Here is a 6,789-nt window from a genome sequence, read left to right on the forward strand (position 1 = left end):
TTGCCAGAATTCGACTAAGCAACGGAAGAAACTGCGTTAAAAGCACAGGTTGTCAGGAGTACCAGATCAACGCTAGTTAACTCAGTGAGTGCATTGAGTCTGGGCCGAGCTCCACCGTGTTTCACAATCTATACGATTGGTTGATTTATTGCATGTATGAGTGTGTAAAGGACAATTGACAACACACTTAACAGACATTTTCTTCGAACACAGTATTAGAAGTTATTCCTTCTGCTTCATTAATGCATATTTTATCGAAAGAAATGTTTTTATGCTCTCTTAAATAGTAAATGACGCCATTTCGTCTTTTAGACTTTCGAATCAACCAAAAGTTGAAGATTCACAATTTTGAAATTTCTCGTCAAACATACTTCTCAAAATGTTTTAAGAGACTTGATATTCATTTTATTCTAGTGTTGCAGATCAAGCACTGGAATGAGTAACCCAGCAATTGTAATGTTATTGTGCAATAGCCGAGCAAACGACTGGCCTGGCTGTCGACGGAACGCAAAATGCAAATATGAAATACCTCAGTCAGAGATTTCCAACTCACTCCTTCCGAATACGGGGCTAACATCTTGACCTTCGTGTCACTTTTCTCAGTAGTAAAAACTTAGAGACATTCTATAGGAAATGTTGTCTGTTAAAAGCACTTGGGCGCAAAATGAAGAGCATTAAACAATATTTTTATTTACATAAGCTAACAAATAAAAGTCTTTAATATTCGTATGAGAAGTGATGGTGCAAGTGAAATGGAAATGTTTCTGTTGGCATTCATCCACTATACAGGACTATCGTCTGAAACAGTGAGTTGACGTGAAAGCAATCACAGTGTGATGCGATTGCAGTTATTGAGTGTAGGGAAGTGGAGTAAGTTGGAAGGGCGAGTGGCTTGGCGGAAGTCCAAGTCATCATCGTCCAGTTCTGGCCGTCGTGGGCTTGGGGTAGACCCACGGTCCTGGCTGGTAAGGTGGTCGACTGGGTTTAGGTCCAATGTCGATGGACGGGCCCACCACAGCAGCCCACGAGACAGACAGCACGGCAGCCACCACCGCCAAAATAAGCAACGTCGTCGCGCGTACCATCTGCAACACACAGTGAAAACCGGTATGACATACAGAAAATTTCTTGTGATTACGTTTCTAGTTAAAATACATGTGCAAACATAGTTTATAGTCAAATTAAGGATGTTGTTGTTCTCTCTCTCTCTCTCTCTCTCTCTCTCTCTCTCTCTCTCTCTCTCACACACACACACACACACACACACACACACTCACTCACGCAGGCGCGCGCGCGTGCTCTCCTGACTCGATCGGGTAGTTTGTGCACCTCAGTGGCAAAAGCAGACGAACCGTAGGTGCAGCAGTGTTGGGAAGGTATCTATGGATAGGCCAGATAGTTGTATTGTAGGTTGATAGAACACATCCTGAGGCACCAAGGAACAGTTAAGTTGGCAATGGAGTGAAGTGTGACAGACAAAAATTTTTAACTGTTGACCAAGGCTTCAATACAATAAATAGGTTCAAACTGAGGTAGTGTGGGGCACATTAATTACGCAAATACGAGAGACTTGCACAGGATACACTATCGTGGAGAGCTGCGTTAAACTAGTCTTCCAAATATTGACTACAAACTGTGTGTGTGTGTGTCTTAATCTAACTTAAACTAACTTACGCTAAGGACGATACACACACCCATGCCCGAGGGAGGACGGTGGGAGCCGCGCGGACCGTGACAAGGCGTCCAGACCGCGTGGCTACCCCTCGCGGCGTGTGTAAAAAATATGTTTTGAACTGCCATGTGAACAAGACTGTATAGTGATTCATTGTTTGAAGGTAGCTCAGTTAATGGATACACTGTGATAATTGATAACTGTATTTGTACTTCGAATGTACACAAAAATTTATGGCAGCTGACAGACCGAGACGGGCACCCTGTAGAGTGCATTCCACTGACTCCACACCACCGCTATCTGCAACTTTAGTGGTGTCAAGTGAGAGCTCATTGGAGGTCTGTTGTGTTTTCTGGTGAAAGCTGGTTCTGCCTCGTTGCCAGTGATCGCTGTGTGTCAATTAAAAGGACCTATAACCAACCTGTCCGCGTGCTAGAGTCAGTGGGCCTACACCTGGAGTTATGGTCTGGGGTGCGATTTCGTATGACAGCAGGAGCGCAGTCGTGATTATCCCACGCACTCTGGCAGCAAATTTGTACATCAGTCTGGTCATTCGCCCTAATGTGCTGCCGTTTATGAGCAGCATTCCAGGGTGGTGGGGGGGGGGGGGGGGGGGTTTCTAACAGCATAACACTAGCACACATACCACTGCTGTAACCCAACATGCTCCACAGAGCTTCGGCATGTTGCCTTAGCCTGCTCGATCACCAGATCTGTCTCCAATCGAGCACATGCAGGACATCATCGGACGGCAACTCCAGCGTCATCCACAAACAGCATTAGCCTTTCCTATACTGACCGATCAAGTGCAATAGGTACGGAACTCCATCCCACAAACTGACATCCGGCACCACTTCGACACAAGTCATGACATTTGCATGCTTACATTCAACATTCTGGTGAGTAAACCCGTTATTAAGGTAACAGCATTTCAGGTTTGCAATTGCATATCTCGTGCTTGCATTAACCTTAAATATGTTACCTACACAGTATACGGAAATGTAGTTTCCATCTTTTATTTAAGCTCAGTGGCTAAAAGAATGTCAAATTACACACATCAATTTGTAGGATTTAACAGTCAGAGTATCCTAGGATTTCCATCCCCTTCCCCCCCCCTCCCCCCTCCATTTGTCGTTTCTTTCACCTCTGACACTGATTCGTGTATGTGGCAAATGGAACTTACACAGGAGTTCAGAGTCGACTTCACACTGTAGTTCCCTCTACCCTCTACTGATCGCTGGAAAAGTCGGCTCAAATATCAGAGAAACAGAAGGGCATATCACTTACATTAGGTTTACTCAACGTAACTTCCAAATCGAAAAAAGCCTTACCTCAGCTAAATTTCATACTCGAAGTTATAAAAACAAGTGGAAATAAATAGATGTATGGCTAGCGCATTTAATAATGGTGAAGGTAATGATACAATACACTCACTTGGAGGTTTATGGGGATACGTGGCTTCTTTACAATTGCAGTATCTTATGGATAGCCGCACAAATCAGCAAAAAGGCGTGCTGTCTGATATCAGGTCTGTAGCAATTTTTGAATAATTATAAAGATGGAAATTGTTCAACAAGGATTTGTGATAGATCTAGTTATCTTGGGTTGGCACAGACGGTCCGATATCGTAACATACAAACTAAGCAATTGCTATCGGAAAGACTGATAAGAAATGTATTGTGCTTAATGAAACGACTATATTTGAAATCACTAAAACCTATATGCACAAGGGAGTCCAAAATGGTGTTATTCTCCGCCTCCCCCAAAATACGTAACGTCCAAGTATTGCAGCGACAAAATTCACACGATTCGGATATATATAAAAGCGCAGAAACTGTTGGTTTATTCAACAGCTTACGTGAATTGAGCAGGAACGACTCAAATGAAGCTAACAAGACCACTCTACCATACATCGTACAGTGGCTTGTGGAATATATGTGTTGCTGTAGATCTAAATGGAAATGGATACATATAAAATATGTGAGTCGTAAAACCCAGTGCAATACGGACAGGAGGAAAGAATAGCTGAAATAGCTACGCGAAATTCCTCAGGAGAAGGGACAGAATCATTATTTTCACTAACCAGATAATTGTGCGTTTATTTCACCAACAGAAGCAGTTTATCTGAAGTACAATATTGCGCTGAAAAGTTATTTCCAAGTATCAGATACGCAACTGATGTAGAGAATACATGAATACGAGTGTCTTACAAATCTTCATTTGCCAGGACTACTATATAATTAATCCTGACACCAGTGGAAAACCTTTCTGATTACAGTGTGCTCTGACAGGATATGTGAAGGAGGGTTTCAGTTCTTATGTCGTCGCATCGTAATATCTGACGCAATAAACGAGACATGACCTTGCAGTTACCGTTACGTAATGTGTAACAGAGCCGCAGCCGTTACTGTTCACGGTTAGTTTCGTTGTCCGCTGAATTGGATAAGGTTGACTGCTGCTAATATTTTTGGTCTTGATAATAGCCTACGGTTTGATTAGCCAATTCGCTAAGTTTATTTACTATCTGGTTCATGTATACTGACCTAGTTCAACGACCCCCTCCTCCCCCCCCCCCCCCCCCCTCCCCGCCTCTCCCCACCCTCAGTGGAGTTCTATAGCTTTTGCTTACTGTAATATTCAAGAGTTCAGTAGATAGTCTCAAATTGAGAATTTTGCTACTTCTCAGATCACATAATAAATTACACCCTATTGCTACAAGACATTGACAAATGTTAATACTATGATATATATTTGTGACCCAGGACTATTCCGTAGTTTTTGCTCTTGCAGCCATGATTCACTGCTTTCAACTACTGCTTCATAATAGTTTTCGACTTCCAAAACTGCCTTTAAGAAGATGAGAAAATGAGTGAGCGTGTAACTGCGTACTTCAAAAGGTTGACTTGCTACTAATAAATCACTGGGTCTCTATGGCAAATAAAGCTATCGTTAGAGGTGTTATCTGAAACGACAGCAATTAGACATGAGAGCTTCATCAGTTTTTAAGCGAACGACTTAAAATTTTAGTCCTTTGCTAAAAATAAAAACTTTTTGATGTCACTTAGTAACACACGCCACCGAAACCGCAAGGACTTAACATTGAAAGACACTTTGTTTTTGTATAATCGATAACACCTATCTTTTTCGGATTTTCACTTTGTATCACAGATTTTATAAGCAGGATTCACCGTCATCGACATTCCAAAACTAACGGTGAAGTGGGTGTTAGAGACTTTTTATCATTCCATTCACATTAATTATTACATACATTGGTGTAGAGAGACAATAATGGCTGTTCAAATGTCTCATTACTATAAACTAACTGCAGTTAAACAGATTTTACCTTCACTTTGTTACAGAGATGGTAATTACACTACATAATATACTTAGGGGGCCATTTAAAATTCGGTTGTTGAACATACGCAAGCAGATTTGATGGTGCCGTATTGAATTAACCTATGCGAATCCCGTCTTGTACTACCTTGGATACGCCCACTACCCCCTATCAGTTCAATCTGATTCAGATCTCTCATTCTTAAGTGTTATGAGACGGTATATTACACGATAGACTTGTAAATGAACTACTGTTTACAAGTATCCCACTAAAGAAAAGAAATGTCTTTTATCTAGCCATGGTTGTACCGATCAGTTGCTCTCTATGATATTACTCTATCGCTTCCAGTTAGTTGTAAAATGTGAAAGAATGACATGTGACATGCTTACTCTGTAGTCAATGACTAACACAATACAGCCATCAGTAATATTACCAACCACATATTTTTCTACATTTAGAGCCAGTTTCTACTAGCTGCGCCATGTAGAAGGTCTGACTGGATACATATGCAGCTATTATTTTGTCACAAGCAGTCTAATATTGACTAACCATAATTATGCAGGAAATATATGATGTATCCTAAGGGACAGCCGCAGTCACATCTTTGCCGACAACATTCCGTTGACAACATAGCTGAATGTTTTGTGCTGCACGTCAAAGTTATAGCACAAAGGGAAAATCTTTTTATCTAAAGCTAGTGTCCGTATAAACTAAAATACGTTTCCTGATCTTTTAAACAAGTACACCATCTTATAAGGAACACAATTCTTGCCTCATTTATGTTTACTAACAATATTTATTTTATCACGGAGCATCTCAACAACATGTTATCATCATCAGGTCCACATAATTAACTGAACACAATTTTGTATGACTATATGCGCCACAGGTACCACGGTTTGTTGCTGTTTGTGCCTGTGAGGTGGAGTGGTTCAAATGGCTCTAAGCACTATGGGACTTAACATCTTAGGTCATCAGTCCCCTATACTTAGAACTACTGAAGCCTAACTAACCTAAGAACATCACACATATCCATGCCCGAGGCAGGATTCGAACCAGCGACCGTAGCAGTCGCGCGGTACCGGACTGACGCGTCTAGAACCGCTCGGCCACAGAGGCCGGCCATGTAAGGTCAGGTAGCGAAGTATTGCTGAGAAATTTACAGTGTGTTACGATGAGCTTTTTTGTTTAAACATGTGATATATTATTTGAAATAATCTCTTACTTACGTATAGAGTGAATATACATTGCTATTAAATGTCACTGAAGTAGTAAACAGTGTTTTCATTAAATTTATAAGACATTCTGATCCATATAACAGGGATACACTACAGTTTAACTATACCACTATATCTCACAAAACGACCTTGTGAAATAGCTTCCTCCGTAAGCGCCAAAAAGCTGAAATAAACGGAAAGCAGACACTTACGGTGTGAGGTGGGAGTTGTGCGTAGCTGCAGTGGCGGAGAACGAATGTGAGCGTACGCGCTGCACCGCACTTTTGTAGCCAGGCGCTGCCGCTTTATGGGTCAGAGAAAGTAAACGCGCCGTCACCTATGTTTCTCGGAAGGCGCGTTTTGTCTCATTGGTGATTGACGACTCGTCGCATCGCAGCCTTTACGTGTTTCTTTTACAATTCTCTTGCACCTGCTGTTCAACAAAAGGACACATATACATCAGAACAATGGGCTAAACTACCGTATTCGCTGTTCTTTGTTCCATTGTTCATACCGCTTCCTTTACTCGTAATAGAAGACTTATCTGTAACTTGATGCGGCATGCA

At 41.6% G+C, this 6,789-nt stretch overlaps 1 long non-coding RNA gene across 1 annotated transcript; it reads right to left on the reverse strand.

Moving 5' to 3' along the window:
* Positions 1-665: 665 nt before the first annotated feature.
* LOC126298843 (uncharacterized) lies at positions 666-6,520 on the reverse strand. Its single transcript, XR_007552687.1, has 2 exons — positions 6,436-6,520; positions 666-1,085 (listed from the first exon to the last, which is right to left on the reverse strand). It is a non-coding gene; the product is annotated as an uncharacterized LOC126298843 (long non-coding RNA).
* Between the last annotated feature and the right edge of the window lie 269 nt (positions 6,521-6,789).

Source organism: Schistocerca gregaria, chromosome X (assembly GCF_023897955.1).
Source record: "Schistocerca gregaria isolate iqSchGreg1 chromosome X, iqSchGreg1.2, whole genome shotgun sequence".
NCBI lineage: Eukaryota > Metazoa > Arthropoda > Insecta > Orthoptera > Acrididae > Schistocerca > Schistocerca gregaria.